Below are 18825 nucleotides of genomic sequence, written 5' to 3'. Positions count from 1 at the left end.
TCGTCAAATAGATATAGATTTAGGAGAACTAGAAAGATCAAACTCTAAACTAGAGGATTCACTAGATTCCCTGGCAGAAATGGTCTTACAAAACAGATGGGGGCTAGATCTTCTTTTTTTAAAACAGGGAGGACTCTGTATAGCCCTAGGAGAAACCTGTTGTTTTTATGCAAACCATTCTGGAATAATAAAGGATAGTTTAGCATTAGAAAGAAACAGATTAAAGGAAAGAGAGAAAATACGAGAAGCTTCAGGCAATTGGTTCCAAAACCTATTCTCATGGTACCCTTGGTTAATTACCATCATTTCAGCCATAGCTGGGCCCCTAGTACTTCTTCTGATTGGGATCGCTGTAGGACCCTGCATTGTAAAAACCCTCCTAAACCACCTACGCAAAAATATAAGTGAAATCCTACTTATAGTTTTGCTAGCTCAATATGGTCCATTAGAAGAATGGGAAGAAACTGAGGCCTAATGATGTGCAAGATTGACATCAAACCTGCTAAAACCAGTGAGAAATGTGATTGTGGGAGCAAATTTGACTCCATTTTGTTTTATGACTTCATCCTGTAAAATAATCATGCCAAGTAGAAAGATCATGACTAGGGCAAAATGTTCTTTTCCTCTTACTATAGAAATCTGTGAGAACACGGAACTACCTAATGGGGTATTGTTTCTGTAACTAGGGTAAGGGGGCTCTGTTTCTGTAACTGGGGTGACTGGGCTAAATGTGATTGGTTAGGCTTCCCTCTGCTTGACTGCACTGTCTCGCTTCTGTAACTTGGCTTGCTTGCATTGGCTAGACCCCCATACACCACTTTTGTGGTTTTCAGGCTTATAAGGGGCACCCTTGCAATATGTTTAAAATATAAAAATATTTATAAAATATTTATATTTATAAAATATAAATTAAGTAACCAGGAATGAGAAACATAAGCAACCTATACCACAATGGAATTGTATTAATCTTCCTTTCTTTATATGCCTTCTTTAGGAAGGAAAGTCATAATAATAATGTGCTTGCAAATACCTTTAAAAATTCTATCAAGGTAAACTCTTCATTATGGTGATATTATCATAATGCAGATAGCATGTATTTTTATCTGATTATATAAATTTAGAGTGTAGGAATTCCCAGCTGTTGTGTATCTTTTCCTATGTATAATATTATCTTTTCAAAATTCTATGTAGAAAAGTAGAAAAGGAAGTATGACTTCATTACTAATACCAATATTTCATACTCAATCATGTTGCATTGGATTTGATGACAGCATTCTACTTTGTATACTTGTAGAATTATATCTTTTAATGCAACCATTAAAATTAGAGTATGAGACTTGGAATTTTTGTAAAGGAATCAAGAGATCCTACTCAGATGTACAGTGATTTATTTCAATGGTACTATTAGGATTGCAAACTTACAAAGATATTCAGTAAAATTCTCAATACATGATGAAAAAATAGCTTGTCTTGAAAAGAAAAGAATTTTCAGGAAAACAAAACCATTTAATATATTATTCTTTGTTGACCCACAATTACAATGTTGATTATTTTTTTCACTAGCAGTTTTGATAGAAGTACTCAGACACTCAGAAAAAAATGCATTATTTTGACTTAGTCTTTTTTTCTCTTTGCAGATTTGATCATAATTGACTAAATTTTACCTGTATTTAGGGTAATTGGGAGATTTAATTGTATGGGACTGGCCACTGATATATTTGCAAGTTTTCTATTGTAAGACTTCCTATAATCTATTGATTAGTTTTTCATGTAGTTCTACAAAACACAGACATGAACTTTGAAGTAACATTAATAGGTTTATGCAAAATAAATCACTCAACAGAAGTATTTTTTGAATAACAGTACCTATAATTTAACTTTTCTTCTTCTTCTTTTCCCTTCCACAATCACTTTTTTTTCTTTTCTGACATGTTAATGCATATTTTATGATCATATCTTTATTTTCAGTGTGAAATTTGAAGTAATATTTCACATTTTCTTATTCAACAATTTCTGATTGAGACCTTCTTTTATCACAGTAAAATTATTTGTGCTTTAGTTTTAGAAAGTTTTTCAACACATATTTTCTCATTTTACAATGTCAATTATATATATGATGAAGCTATCCCAGATAGAATTTGCCCTAAAGGAAAACTTCAAATAATTATTGAATTACTTTATCATGTTTCTGTGGAAAAAGAAATGTGTGTAGGCTTTTATTATTTTTGATTACATATTACCTTAGTTATTGGTGCTTCTATCAAAATATTTTGATATTCTGTGAATAGAAATTATGAGATCCCTCAGAGGGATATCACATAGTAATACTGCCAAACCCCTCCTGACCCTCACTGGTCTTCCTCAAGGGAAAGCATGAGGTGCCTGAGGTATGAAGTGTGTTATGATGCTAAGTATGTGCAATTCATGCTTATGCTTTTTATGCTTGGAAGATAGCTTGCCTTCAGGAAAGAGACACACCTTGTCCTATTGTACAAGATATTCTGCAATTTTGGAAGATTGTCTGCAGTCATTTACCAGAGACTGGATCAATATTTCTTTCTACTTCTGAGGTAAAAATTAGTAACTTAATTTAAGCTAGGAATCACCAGTAATGCCTATTACTGGCATTACTCTATTAACACTCTATTGATTCAGAACTCAGGTAGAGAATAGTGTGACTTTATATCTTGAAACTTTCATATTATAATATTTCCCAGACAACTGCAAAACAATATATGTGATGCTTAGTTTTTTCTGGCCAAGATACCAAATATAAAAGAGAGTCCTTGGGAGGAGAGGTAGGATTCTAAATGGAAGCTTATACATTAAATTGTCTTCAAAGTATTTGTGATAAAAAAGATGTCTGAGTGGTTTTCAACTCATAAAGTATAACATAAATGAAGTTTGCAACTAGTTTGACATTTAAGTGAAACTGATTTTTGTACAGAAGAGATAATACCTACAAGTTAGAAGTAGTATTCATGGGGGAGCCAATATGTGATCCAGAAGACAGAGGAAGCTATAGAACTAATAAATATCTTGGGACAAGTCTTCCAGTAAGACATGCATCACCTTTGGGAAAGAATTTTTTCTTGGGTCCTCAGCTAATATAAGCAATTTCAAAAAAATGTGAGAATTTTAATGAAGATTTAGAGTAATAGGTAGATAAGAGATATTTGTTTTAGTCTGATCAGTTAAATTGCCAAAACACCAAATTTTCCTGATCTTGGATGCAGAAACCCATTCCTTCTTTTGGTTGTAGTTGCATTCAGAATTCCTATCTAGTTCCACACCTCTCATTATAAGAAATAATGTCAGCACTATTGTTAATTACAAGTGTCGATTTTATAATTCCTGCCTAATTTCATCTCTCTTATTAGAGTTATGTTTGCAGTACTGTTATTAATCACAAAAACAGTTCTTTGAAACTAGTTTTTATTGAACCAAAAAAGACATTCTTACTTATGTAAGCACATTTTTGGTGGTTATATGTCATTAGTAATATCATGATGCATCACAATGCATTGTCACCAAAACTCTTGGCTTGCAATGCTCTCCCAAATGTCCTTACTTGGCTGTTGTGGTAAACTGTGCAAGTGCAAATCTTGCATGTGATATTAAGAGGACTACTTGACTTATGGCAGGGAATCTCAAAAACTGGTAAACTGACTATCACGCATGCCATTAGTGGGGACCCACAATAACAATGATATTGTCATAATAAAGTGTGTTAGAATCACTGTAGACAAGAATGTAAGAACAAAGAAGGGCAAGAGGTATAAACTGTTAATCCAAGTTGATTTATGGACTCTAAATCAGAGAATGGTTCTGACCCATGTCTAAAATGACTGATATAATTCCATATCATAGTGTCATCACTATTTCAGTGTTCCAATTTCAAGTCATTCTATGAAATGTACAACATACTAGATAATAGGAGCTATCTGATTTCATGACATAATCTAGAAATTCTAATCTACTGGTCTGGGACTCAGTATTCTTTGGATATCTGGACAACCCCATGTTGGTGTGAGTTGGAGGAGGGTATTCAAAATCACCCTAAAGGAAAGAGATAGCACTAGTGTCTAGACATAATATTTCTGCTTCTGATATGTTTCAGGTCCCCAAAAGAGTAATCCTTTAAAGAAACTGCTTCAAAATTGCTGAAAGTAGGAAGAAGCCCCATGGTGCACATTTCTAGCGTGATTTAAACAAACAAACAGAAAACACTGATTTAGTGTTTAATCCTAAATTTGGGATTTATGAGCAACAACAACAAAAAAAGAACTTAAGTAGTTAGCTAATATTTTAATGACCTTTTCTAAAAATGTTTACTGTAGAATTTACACCCACTTGGCAAATTTGGTGGCAGAAAGAAATGAGAAAATAGACTTAATGGGTTTATGATACAGTGAACTCTCCTTAAACAATAATATAAATTCAGCTTAGCTCACACAGTAAATCATGTTGAAATGAAATCATGTTATTTTTGTCAATTCTAAAGTAAAATTTCAGGAATATTACTGCCCCCTCCCCCAGTTCAGAGGAAAGGAAATGAATATTGTGAGATAGACTGAAGAACATTACTCAGGGGTACAATTGGAAAAGCCCATTGTCCAGGTAGAACATTGCTTATATATTGGAGTCCAAGAAATTTTTCAGTCTGAGAAAACATGGGATGCATAAAGTACAATGTTACTGCAATAGAATAATTTACTTTGTTTTATCTCTTTCCATGAGGCCAACAAGTTATTTTCACTATTTTGAAGAACTATTTGTTTGCTTGACTGTATTTTTACAAATTTAAGGATTTACATTTTGGTTTTCAGATAGCATACTATTTGCTTGTAGGAGATAATTGTTTCATTCTAAAAGAAATGTTATACAGCATCACAAAAATGCGAAGTAAAAGAATTTTAAAAAGTCACAGTAGAATGTCATAGTAATTGGGCAATTACATCCTTTAAGCATCTATATTATGCTTCTGGGAGGCTAATTGCTATTTCTCTTACAGTGAATGGATGTAGCAATTACAAATTTGAAGACTTTGTTATTTATATTTATTTTGTGTGTATACAATATGTGGATAATATATGTGTATGTATACAGCATATTTATATATATATATTCATTTGTATATGCAGGCCTTTGCATACACATATAAACATCTAAGTGTGTATACATATTTGCTTCTCTATATATACATAAATGATTGCATGGGAATGTTATAATTTTTAATTAAAATAAAAGTATCAACTACTTTGGCTTATTTTTTATTGCCTTAGGTTCAGACCTTCTTCAGTTATAAGATTGTCAGAATATTTTGGATGAGTAGGCCCCCATTTTACCCTAGAATATAAAAAATGTTGGCAAATGTATGTATCTGATTTGTTCATACAGCTAAGTAACTATTTTACCCATAAATTATCTTATTGTATTTTATTTTTTCTGAATGCATTTAGGACTGACTAGAAAATATATCAAAATGAATTAGCTCACTTTGTTATCTCTTCTGGGTAGCTACTGCAAGAAGGCATCAGAGACTGGATTGCTATGAATATTTAAGGATGCATAAACAGTTTTCTGAAGGATGCACAGAGTATTCTTTATTGGGCATGCTGGTACCAAAGTATTTCACAAGTTGGATTTTTTCAGACTTTACTAGTTGAACATTCCTAATCTAAAAATATGAAATCCAAACTGATCTAAAATTATCTAAATTCTAAACTCATCCTATACATAGCACTTACATTTTTAATTTTACAAATGCATTTTTATTTGTGTTTTAAGTCTGGAAAGATACCAAGTTCTTTAGTATAAATAAGTTCATATCAAGACTAGATAGACAAAAAAATGAAGCATACATAGTCGTCTTTGTTATCCTCTGTAAAACTGTGCCTATCTGCTATTGTCTGGTAATATATAATTTACTAGACTTTTTAATATCAGGTCTGATGGCTACAGAGATGACATTCTCTGTATTTCAAGTTATATTATGAGTAATATGTATGGGTATAAATATGGGATATAGCATATACTATACATACATATACATATACACTATATCCCATATTGATAAGATGCTTGCAATTCAGATCAGCCCTTGTACCAATCAAAAGTATTGGTACACATCTATGTTTTGGAATCCAAAAAAGAAAAAGTGCAGGAGTAGTCTGTATGAAACTAGTATTGAAACAGAAGTTAAAAGATAAGGAATGTTGCTTAAATTGATATGTAGATTAAATGAGATAATTGAGAATATATTTTCAAATACATAACAACTACATACTATTAAAGAAAAACAACAATATGGATCATTTTATAGATAAGGAAGTTGTAGACTGGTGAAGGATGCATATTTTCCCCTAATTCATTTGATTATATTTTTAATCTTGGGAATACCATATATCATATTCATCTATTTGACTGTCTCTTGGCCACTCAATTTTTACTTCTGTATTCAGTGACTGCACATCTGATTTCCTATCCATCTTTTCCTTTCTTCTACCTATCATTACTTAACACTTACTGATATTTCACTGTAGTGTAATTTTATAGAGCCAGTAAATTTTATATAGGCTCTTCCTATAGGAATCCTAGCTTTGAAATCATGATGACTCTAGAGATGGACATATCCAATAGGCAAAGAAAGATGTCCAACAAGAAATATTTACTGGTTTATCCTACCCATAGCATAAGATCAACTTATGAAAGTATAATGAAGAATAATGAATATAGAGGAAAATTGAGCTGATAATTAACATAAAGTATGATCATTTTTAAAGCACATTTCATATTACATTATTGTAAAAAAGTCAGTTATTAAAGCAATCCAATTCTATGTTTCAATTCTTATATTCAATTTTTATTATTTCTAAAATTTTAATTCCAAAATATGCCAAAATTAAAATTTGTTATGTTTGCATATTTTTTGTCTTTGTCATTTACTGGTCTCTAAAATATTATGTGTAGATTTTGTAATTTTTCCTCAAAAATTGCTTTGCATAAATCACATGATTTTCTGTGCCTTTGCCTAATAAAAAAATGAGCAAAAGTAAAATGGAAATGACAGGATCTGATGCAACAGTGAATCATCCAAATGCCTGATTCCCTTGATTTAAACCTCCTACTGCCAAAGAAGCAAGTATCTGTGTTCTGACAAATTGTTTTAGAGCCCACTGTCTTTTTTCAGTTTTTATGGACTTCTTTTACTCCACTCCTCTTTCCACTCCCTCATTTATGATAAAATCATAGTGCTTGGAAGTGCTAATTCTTTTTAAGCATTATCTTAACCACATCAATATTCACCACAGTTCGGTGTTCTGGAATTCTCTCCAAAGAGAATAATAACAAAATATTCAAAAACCTTTATTAAGAGCTTGATATATTTTGCCCAATGTACCTCACTCATTCAAGTTTTAGTGCAGTCTTCCTATTCCCTTTGCAGATGTTTTCTTTTCTTTTAAGAGAGAGAGAGAGAGAGAGAGAGAGAGAGAATTTTTCAATATTTATTTTGGTTTTCAGTGGACACAACATCTTTATTTTATTTTTATGTAGTGCTGAGGATCGAACCCAGTGCCCCGCGAATGCCAGGCGAACACGTTACCGCTTGAGCCACATCTCCAGCCCAATGCAGATGTTAAACTTCTTTTTTGTTTCATGTAGCTGAAAGTAATCAAATATATATATATATATATATATATATATATATATATATATATATATCACATTCACAATTTTATTTTCTCCAAGTATATACTTGCATACATTATAACAGAATTAAATTCATCTATTGGTGCATTATTTTGTATTGAAAGCAAGCTTTAAGGATGAGACATTTAATATGGGTCTTACTGGGGAGAAATCGAGATGTTAGAGGCTTGTGTTCCCTCTGGATCTCTAAGAGTGAAGTCTGCAATGGCCAGTAGACTCTTTCACATATTGTATCACTGTTCAACTTACTCTTCTGTGTTCCTCTTCCACATTTAATGAATCTTTGTGATTATATTTATGCCACTCAGATAATCAGCACATCTACCTCAAAATATAAAAATATGCTGAAGAGCAATTTTATCTGTTTCTAACAGTATGTCTGCTTGCCTTGTCACAGACTATTTACGGGTTTTGTTGATTAGATAAAAAAAAAAATCTTTAGAGGTGTTTTTATTTTGCCAACCACTAAGAATGAGAACCTATATTCATGTAAACAAATAGACATTTACATGTACATACACATATGTACATATTGCGCAAACATACAAATATATGTTTAGAAGTCTGCAATAAAAATTTCTAAAGTGTATGGATTGCATGAGAAGGAAGTCACAAATTATCTTCATCAAGTATTAATATTTACTACAATATTATGGTTTTTACATTCTTTTACCCTCTGAACTTTACAATAATCCTTAGAGATGGCAGGTCAGATTTTACCATATTTTGCTGATTAGTTATCGCATATAAATTACTAAAAGTTTCCAAAATATTACTCATTTCACAATGAGTACTCTCAAATTATGTTTCTCCAATTTATAGGGATTGAAAATAAATCTCCACCTTAAAGACCTCAACTGATTTCCAATAAGGTATTACTTGAAGATTTTTTGTCACTCTGTTCATTGCACATTAGTCTGACAGAGATGAGTTATTTAGGATTGACTTCAAAAAAAGTCACATCCATAAAAGGCTTAGGCATTTTCCCCCAACTTAAGTGTCAACCTAATATGTTAATTTCCACCGATTCAAAGCATTTTAGTAATACAACTCTCATTTAATAAGCCTTCATAGAAGATTTTAGGACAGCTGACTGGGGAGGAGCTGGGGTGGGTGAGGAAGAGGAAGGGGAGGACAATCCTGGGTCGCCCTCTGGCTTTGTCTGCACCCCCTCCCTTAGTTCCCAGGCGGCGGCGGATCCGGGACTCCCCTCACACGTCCGCAGGGACCAAGGGGGAGTCGGTAGCTGGAGATAAACAAGGCAGCGGCAGCGGCAGTGGCTGAGGAACAGGGAAGGCTGAGGTGGCCAGCCCGCAGCACTGGCCAGGGAGGCAGGGGCGTCCCTAAGACGCCAGGAGGGCGCCATGCCACGAGGACAGTGCTCCCCACAGCCGCCTGAGCCACCACCGGATCAGGAAGGAGCCCCATGGCCTCGGAGGACCGACGACCCTCCCCCACCACCCAGCCCGGGGGCCCTGGCACAGCGCCACTGTTGCGCCTCCTGGCCTCCCGCCAGCCCTCCCATCCTTCCCCGGAGGCTGCGTTGTCCCTGACTCAGGTGCTCCTCCACTAGGCACCACCGCCTGGCACGGCCTCTCCTCGGTCGCCTGAACCCGACATGCCCAGTTCTGGCAGTCGGGCTCTCGGAGGATCATGAGTGAGGCAGCGAACTGGGTGGCCAACGGGGCGAGATTGGAGGATTTTCACTCCAACCTCTTCTTGCTGGCTGAACTCACAGGAATTAAATGGCCTAGGCACAATTTTGGAGGGCATGGGGCCTGTAGACACATAATTTCAGCCCCAGCCCAAGATGATCCAATCTTGTTAACATTTCATCCACTGCCTGCCATACCTGTAGTGTGTATGGCGTCATGATGTCAAACCAGATTGCACACCTTGTGGGTGTAATACATCATGAACTGCAGTTTGTGGAAGAAGGACTCTGGGAAATGGTCTTTCCTATGAATGTAGGACGCTGCTCTTCAAAGCGATCTACAATTTCTTAGAAAGGTGCCTGATGGATAAGAATTTCGTTAGGATTGGGAAGTGGTTTGTTCAACCCTATGAGAAGGACGAAAAGCCAGTCAACAAAGTGAACATTTGTTGTGTGTTTACATTTTTTCTTCACTGAGAAAGAAATGTATGCACAAGTGTGGAGATTGCCCAACATCAGCCAATTTATTTGATCAGTGAGGAACATATACACATGGTTCAGTCTCCACCTGCACCATTTCAAGTACTGGTGAGTCCACATGGCTTAAATGGCATGCTAACAGGCCAAGCATATAAAATGTCAGACCCAGCCACCTGCAAGTGGATTGAGAAATGGCAATATTTCTACCCGATGGTGCTAAAAAAGAAAGAGGAATTGAAAGAGGAAGAAGAGTTGGGGTATGATGATGATTTCCCTGTGGCAATTGAAGTAATTGTTGGTGGTGTTCGGATGGTCTACCCTTCAGCTTTTGTATTGACCTCTCAGAATGACATCCCAGTACCTCAGAGTTTTGCCACTGCTGGAGGCCATATTACAGTTGGGAAGCCAGGACTGTATAGAGTGAAGGACCCAAGTAACTGGGGGATGCCTCTGACCCTTCCCACCTCTCCAGAGTAGGCTATCACAGGAGTGGAGATATGCAGACTGCTACCAGTCATCTGGGTTCCCAAGACCAGGGGATGGTAACTATGCACAGTCAAAGAGATCGGGGAAGATTCCTTCAAAACTCCACAATCATATGGTTCATCGAATCTGGAGGGAATGCATCTTCAACAGAACCTAGTCCAAGAGGAGCCAAATGTCAACTCCAGATCTTGAAGAAGAGCCTGCTAACAATCCTGCTACCTGGGGTTTTGTGGATTCAACCCAAAGAGTCAGCTATTCTTGTTCCAGGCATAAACTTTTAAAATAGTGTGCAGTAAGACCCAGTTGACCTCCCACAATTTCTCAACCAGGGTTCAGTGCAAGACCATCATCATCTTCATCTTTACCACCTCCTGCTTCTTCTAAGCACAAAATAACATAAAGACAAGAAAAAGGAGATAAGTTCCAAAAGAGATCCTTGATACCATTTCATCATAGGCCCTCTGTGGCTGAAGAGTTATGCATGAAACAGGATACACAAGGACAAAAGATAGGGTTGGCATGGATGGACTCCTCCTTAGAGGTGTCTAGCAGTTGGAAGTATGATAAGCAAATGTTCGTGCCTTCCAGAAATACAAGCAAGCAAATGAATCTGAATTCTATGGATTCATCTCATTCCCCTTTTTCCCCTCTGCCACCAACATTCAGCGCTCAGCCATGAGGTCAGGAAAGAGAAAGTTTGGACCCACCTTCTGTCCCTGTGAATCCAGCCCTCTGTGGAAATGGGCTAGAACTTCAGCAATTATCTACTTTAGATGACAGAACTGTCCTCATAGGCCAAACACTGTCTCTAATGGCAGAGATCAGCAAGATAGCCTTATATTGTGGGATTAAGCCCTCAAACCCAGAGTCATCAGATAAATTGTGGCATAGTTTTCATCTCCCAGCCAGCGCTGATGCATTGTTTAGGCCTCCAGAGCTCCAGAGTGAGAGATGTGATTCAAAAATGGAGGTGAACTCAGAGAGCACTGTATTGCAAAGACTCTTTGTACAACCTAACAAATGGTTTAAAATCTGGCAAGACAATCAGACCCAGATGCAGTCACTCCACTTCCTTGACCCATTGCCTCTGTCACAGCAACCTGGAGACAGTTTTGAAGAAGTCAGTGACCCATATACCTTTTAAGATGGCAACATAAAATACATCTTCACAGCAAATAAGAAATACAAACAAGGGACAGATGAGGATTCCCTGAAAAAAAAAGTCAGAGGATGGATTTGGTTCAAAGGATGTCACTACACCAGGTCATTCCACACCAGTGCCTGATGGGAAAAATAACATGTCTATTTTCAGTTCTCCTACTAAAACAGATGTCCAGCAGGATAATGCAGCTGGCAGAGCTGGCTCCAATAGCCTTATGCAGGTGACAGATTTGGCACCTTCCCTGCATGACTTAGACAACATCTTTGACAATTCCGATGATGACGAACTTGGGGCTGTATCACCTGCACTGCGCTCATCAAAAATGCCTATAGTTGGAACAGAAGATCAACCTCTTGGGAAATATGGAAGAGCTGCTGTTCCATACACACCAACAGTTGCAGACTTGCAAAGGATGTTCTCCACCCCTCTATCTTTGGAACAGCATCCGGCATTTTCTTCTGTGATGAATTATAAAGATGGGATCAGTTCAGAGACAGTGTCAGAATTAGGCATGATGGAGAGTCCTATGGACAATATAATTTCAACACACCTCACAGAATTCAAAATGGAAGTAGAGGATGGATTAGGAAATCCCAAATCAGAGGATATAAAGGACTTTTCATACGTGCATAGAGTTCAACCTATTCCGCCTTTTGTGAAATCTTCCATGTTTGCTCCACTGAAGATGTTGCCAAGCCATTGCCTGCTACCCCTGAAGATACCTGATGCCTGTCTGTTTCAGCCTTCATAGGCAATTTCTCCTAAAATTGAACAACTGCCCATGGCCCCTGCAGCCACTTTCATTAGGGACAGCTACTATAACATGCCTAATGTTGGGAGCCTAGCAGATCCAGACTATCTGAACTCACAACAGATGAACACGCAGATGATGCTGAACAGCAGTGCCCCAGCCAGCAACAGTGGGGCAGGAGTGCTCTCATCTCCAGAGACCCCTTGTTTTCTGTCCCCACACCATGAACTCCCAGAACCCCAAGAACTCCCAGAGGTGGGGGCACTGCAAGTGGTCAAGGGTCTGTTAAATATGACAGCACTGATCAGGGGTCACCAGCCTCTGCTCCTTCTACCACAAAGCCTCTTAACTCTGTGGAGCCTGCCACAATGCAGCAAATTCCTGAGACCCACACTCTTTATGTCACCCTGATTCTCTCAGATTCTGTGATGAATGTCTTTAAAAACAGAAACTTTGGCAGCTGTTGCATCTGTGCCTGCAACATGAACATCTAAGGGGCAGATATTGGGCTCTACATCCCCGATTCTTCCAATGAGGACCAGCCCACTGCACCTGTGGGTTTAGTGCTATTATGAACTGCAAACTTGGCTACAATTCAGGACTCTTCCTTGAAGATGAGTTGGATATTTTGGGGAATAATGCTGATATTGGTCAGGCTGCAGAGAGGTGCTTAATGATGTGTCAGACCAAAGTTTCTTCCTCAGATGGAGGGAGCCAGAAAATCCCAGGACACACACATAAGCCTTCTTCTCCTCCTTCAGAATCAACATACACAACCGTTTGCTTCTCTGAGTTTCCTGGACTGTATTTCCTCTAACAGTTGCCAAACTCTTCCCTGTATTAGCTGGAGTTATGGCCAGGTACAGGCAGACAACATGATTACTGGACAGAGTGCTTTAATGTGCTGGAGCAGGGATGGCAGTATGTGGATAATCCCACTGGTTGGAAAATGGATGAAGCTCTGATGAGAAGTGCCACTGTGCACTCTTGGCCTCATAGCAATGTGCTAGACATCAGCATGCTCTCCTCTCAGGATGTGGTCCACATGCTATTGTCTCTGCAACCCTTTCTCCAAGGTGTCATCCAAAAGAAGCACATGGGAAGACCCTGGGAGAACATCCAACACATGCAGGGACCACTCACCTGGCAGCAGTTCCATAAGATGATAGGACGTGGAACCTACAGTTCAGAAGAATCTCCTGAGCTGTTACCCATCCCTACCCTGCTAGTAGGCTATGACAAGGACCTCATGACCATCTTGCCATTCTCCTTGCCCTTTTGGGAAAGGCTGTTGTTGGACCCATGTGGGGCCACCGTGATGTTGCCTATATTGTGGTGTGTCCAGAAAATGAGGCCTTGCTAGAAGGAGCCAAAACTTTCTTCAGGGACTTGAGTACTGTATATAAGATGTGTAGGCTTGGGCAGCACAAGTTCATCTGCAAAGTTCTATGTGATGTCATCATGCATGTGGGAAAGACCATGGTACAGAAGCTGACAGATGAGCTTGTGAGCAAATGATTTAACCAGCCTTGGAGCAGTGAGGACAATGACAATCATTCCAGACTCAGACTTTATGCACAAGTTTGCCATCATCACCTAGCACCTAAGTTAGCCACTCTGCAGCTGGACAGCAGCCTGTTGATACTAAATAAATACCAGACCCCAGCAGCAGCAACACAGGGACAAGCTCCACCTTGGAATACTAGGCCTTTAGCTTCAAATTCAGGATCAGCAGTTCCCTCAGCTAGCAGTGCATTAAATCCAACATCTAATGGTGGTTCTACAAACTCCACAACAAGTAGTTCCACATCTGGTTCCTCTGTGCCCCCAGTCTCGTCATCTGCTTCTGCTCTGGGTATTAACCAAATGAGCACTACCTCTTCCTCAGGACTCAGTGGTAGTGTTAGAGGGTAGAACCCCAGTGTTGGGGGCAGTGCCACAGAAAGAACACAAGGGAACATGGGCTGTGGTGGAGACATTGAACTTGGGCAGAATTCCTCCAGGCCCATGCAGGATGGACAAGAAAGTGTTACAGAAAGGGAGAAAATAGGAATTCCCACAGAGCCTGACTATGCAGACAGCCAAGCCTATTCTCCTGCTGTTGTCATTTACATGGTGGTCCCATTCACCTACACTTCAGAGGAAGACTCCACTTCTGAAAACTTCTGGCTCTTGAATTTGATGTGCTGCTGCACAGAAATGCTGGATAATTTATCTGAGCATATGAGAAATTCTTTCTCCAGATTGTGCCCTGCCAGTACATGCTACAGACAGTGAAGAATGAACAAGTTTTCTGCATTCAATACTTGAAGTCCATGGCATTTTCAGAGTACTGCCAGTGCTTGTGACATCTACCTACACAGATCCACATTAAATCCCTCACAGGATTTGGATCTGCAGCCAGCATTGAGATGACTCTCAAGAACCCTAAGCGGCCCAGCCCAATCCATCTTTACTCCCCTCCTTTTATATTGTGCCCAATCAAAGACACATCAAAGCAGAAAGAGCTTGGACAGAACTTTGGTGAGGCCAGCCAGAAGTACAATGTGCTCTTTGTGGGCTATTGTCTATCGCATGAAAAGCACTGGCTCTTGGCTTCCTGCCCTGACCTCCATGGGGAGTTATTAGAGAATTGCGTTGTGAATATTGCTTTACCAAATAGGTCACAGAAGAGTAAAGTATCTTCATGCAAGATTGGACTGTAGAAACTGTGGGAAGGTGCATAAGCATTGTGCAAATGATATCACTGCCCTGGAGAGTTGTGATTGGAACACTTGGGCATCTTGGCCATGGGTAGCTTAAAGATTGGAGTATCGTCCTTGGAGAATGTTCACTACAGACAATCAGCAAACAGCTCAAGGAGGTGTGCTGGATATGTGGAGCCCGCCATGGAGCCCCAGGGGTCCTTTGTAGTGATGGCAAATGCTGTCACAATGGGCTCTGTTTTGGGCTGAAGTACTGCACTGAACCTGTAGTCTTATCAACTGTATACCCCTCAAGATGCATCTTGTACATCTTAGTGTTCCCAACATCATCAACCATCCAGGTGGCTCAGCAAACTATCCCAATGAGGATGGGATCAGCCCTAACAATGATGATATTTTTGTTGACCTTCCATTTCCAGATGATATGGACAATGACATTGGCATATTAATGACTGGGAATCTCCATTCCTCTCCCAACTCCTCCCCGGTTCCCTCCTCAGGCTCTCCTTCTGAAATTGGTGTGGGCTCTCACTTCCAGCACAGTCTGAGCCAGGATGAGCATCTTCTCTCAAGAGAGGCACCAGAGGAGCTCAAGCAGCAGCCTTGCCCCTTGGGTATTTTGTGTCAACTGACAAAGCTGAGAATCTCTCCCAGTGGTTTTTGGTCATCATGTACCCAGACTCAGAACCAGTGCCCTCTCTTCCTAAAGGCTTCACTTCATCACCACATCTCTGTAGCACAGTCAGATGAACTTCTCCCTACCAGGAATTCTCAATGGGTTCCACACCCTCTGGACTCCAAGACCACATCTGATGTTTTAAGGTTTGTTTTGGAGCAGTACAACACACTGTCCTGGCTCACGTGCAATCCAGCCACCCAGCACCATACTTCCTGCCTTCCTGTCCACTTGTGGTGCTCACTCAGTTGTACAATGTCATCATGAATATACTTTAATTGGAAAGCACTTGTTCTCTCTGGCTCAGTTCCTTCTCCCACAGCCTTTGTGTGAGGAACCTGGTATACTTTGCAAATAGCCCACATTCTTTTCTTCAGACCAGTCTCCACAGTCCCACACTGTGCAGCCCTTAGCAGGCACCTGTTCATTCTGTAGTGCTCATGACCACAGCAACTCTTTGACACTTCTCTCATGGACCTGGAAACTTCCATAAGCAGTGACTCTCAGACAGTGTGTGGTGTGAGCAGCACCCCTCCCAGCCACTGGTCCACAGGAAGTAGTTGTTGCTGGTGGCTTTTAAGAGGGAAACAGAAGAGACAGTGTCCTTTTTCATAAGAGTGTGTTTTCAGCTTGTGTTTAAAGATGAGGTCCACAGAGCCCTTTGGATAAAATCCAATTGTTTTTGGTGTATGGCCTGTGGGTTATCTGAACTCCATTCTCTGGGACTTTTTAAAAACAATCAGCTCAAGTACATGATTTCATACTGGAGTCTCTGACTCCCAAACGTTCCCATCCAGATTGGCATGAATGCTTTAGTTGACTTCATACCTGTGTGCAGATTAAAAAGGTCTGGAGACTGCTTCATTTTATTTATTTTAAGTTGTTTTGTCATATGTTTTTGCTTTCTTTTCACTTTTTGATTGTTGAGGACCAGGTACAGTAGCTGAAACCCAACTCAGATCTACCATAGGATTCTTTGACTACATACCTCTGTCCTAGAAGCCAGAAAAAGAGTGAAAAAAATCTGGAAGATCATGCCTAAAATGTCATGTGTTCATGACCATCCAGCAGTAGATCTTGTTAAGAACACACTAGGAGTTCTTCCATTCTCAGTGTGGCCCGCATTGTGTGAAGGATGACAGTTTCATACCAAGGCAGTAGAGCTCTGTCCAGAGCCATGGAGGCAAATACCTTAACTAGTTTTATATAGTCATAATGGAAATACGCTTTCTAGTGAATTCTTATCGAAAGCCAGTTCTCTACTCTCATTAGAGCAAAAGGGACTCATGTACATATCACAGTGGAAAGTGTTTGCTCATAAAATCAGTTATAAATATGGTGAATATTTTCTGGACCATAGGAATATTATTTCAAAGAACTATTACAACTTAGCCATTAAATTAGTACTTAAAGTTGAACCTTCATGGTGGGATTTTTTTTCTTAAATGTCTTTTTAAAGCATTAATGGCTAATGGAAGTATTTTATGACTCCTCTTTCCAGGCCCAGAGGGTTGTATTTGAGACTTTGTTTCTAACCCTTGTGTTGCTGTGTGTTTTGATCTGAGGGTGGTAGGAGGCATGGACTGGCTTCTCGGAGCCCCTTTGACAAGGGCTTGAGCTCTTTTCATCTGTGGAGAGAATCATGCAGATTTTAAAAGTTCTTCCAGGAGACTTCCATGTCCTGGTTATTAACAAAAAAATGAAACATTATAATAATTGATATGATTTTATAAAAGTATTTTTTCTTGAAATAATTTAACATTTAAAACATTATATTTAAAAAGTTGTGTGATGGGAATGTGAAAGCAGAGAAATAATTTGTAAATGGATAATTTTGTTCTCTGTGCCACCAATTGAAGGCGGGAGGGGTAGACATTCACAATGTATAGGTTAAAAAAATGTGATATATCAAACCATTTGTATCTAATGTGTACAGTGTGAAATTAACTGAAAATACTGCAGTGCTGTTTTTTATAATCAGAAAGGAAAATTCTCAAGGCCTTTTGAAGAGCATAAGATGATGAAGATTTTAAACTTGTATAAAATTATCTTGGTGAGAAGACACATTTTAAAGTAGATATTTGTAATCTTTTACCACTTTTGGGTTGCTTTTTTTCCCAGAATTCTTCAGAACTTTGATTTTTTTAATGGGCTATTTTTAATGCAGGGGCTTTTCTTCCCTAGAAACCCAATTCTAAGCAGAAAAAAAAATGACAAAAAATTTAAAAAGGCAGCAAAGGGTAGATTTCATCTGATGTCTTTTAATTAGGTAAGTTTTTTAGGTTAAAAATGGTGACATATTTATACATTTTTTTGCAAAAAAATGAATGGCAATAGATTTTTAAAAAATCTTATTATGTACTTCTGTGCGAAAAAGTATGTATAATATTTCCCTTAGATATGCACTATTTTACTTGTGAGTTTTTAAATGAATTAATATAAAATATAAAAGCCCTGGATTTGCTACAGAGTGAAAAGTTATTTTATTTTTTTAATTTTGAAAATTCTCTAGAAATCAGAACTCTTAACCATGGTTTGAACTAAAAAGGGGTAGTGGGGAGGGGAGAAGGGTGGGATTGTCCAGCATGCTTGAATGTATATTTCATATTTTTTTTTAAATGTGAAAGCTGTATATTTATGGGAAGTTCAGAATTTCTTTTGTTTTCTTTGTTTTCTTCAAGCATTTTGCAGTGAGCTCCTTTCATATATAGCAAACAATTTCAAAGAATACAAAAATATATGAAGTTCATTGAAAAAAAACTATAGTATAGAGCTGGTACAATACACTAAAAGACTTTGATAAAAAAGAAACAATAATAAAAGGCCTTCATTTTAAATGTCATTCATATATAACTTGTGGATGAGAGCTATACACTTTTACACACTTTTTTAGAGGAATAAATTATTGAATTACTGAAAAAAAAGATTTTAGGAGATAAATACATGGTTAGGTCAGGGATAGACATGCAAATTATGTTGGAGCATCATAAGTATAACAGAGAAATTAAGATGCAAAAGTAGGTAGAGTGATTAGGGAGATATAGTGACTGACTAATTTTAAATAAGCAAATGGAAAAATTGAGGTTTTATCGCAAAAATAGGGATGACTCTGAGCTAAAAATTTGGAAATGGGGTAAGATCAAGATTGCAAATTTGGCTCTATTTGGTGGTAAGAAGGGAATACAGAGGAAGTTTTAT

The 18825-nt window shown here is 38.3% G+C and overlaps 1 pseudogene; it reads left to right on the top strand.

Moving 5' to 3' along the window:
* The first annotated feature begins 9366 nt into the window (after positions 1–9366).
* LOC113201439 (mediator of RNA polymerase II transcription subunit 13-like pseudogene) lies at positions 9367–15905 on the top strand (annotated as a pseudogene).
* Positions 15906–18825: the final 2920 nt, after the last annotated feature.

The sequence above is a fragment of the Urocitellus parryii genome, unplaced genomic scaffold, assembly GCF_045843805.1.
Source record: "Urocitellus parryii isolate mUroPar1 unplaced genomic scaffold, mUroPar1.hap1 Scaffold_45, whole genome shotgun sequence".
Taxonomy (NCBI): domain Eukaryota; kingdom Metazoa; phylum Chordata; class Mammalia; order Rodentia; family Sciuridae; genus Urocitellus; species Urocitellus parryii.
This window is presented reverse-complemented; position numbering and strand designations above follow the sequence as displayed.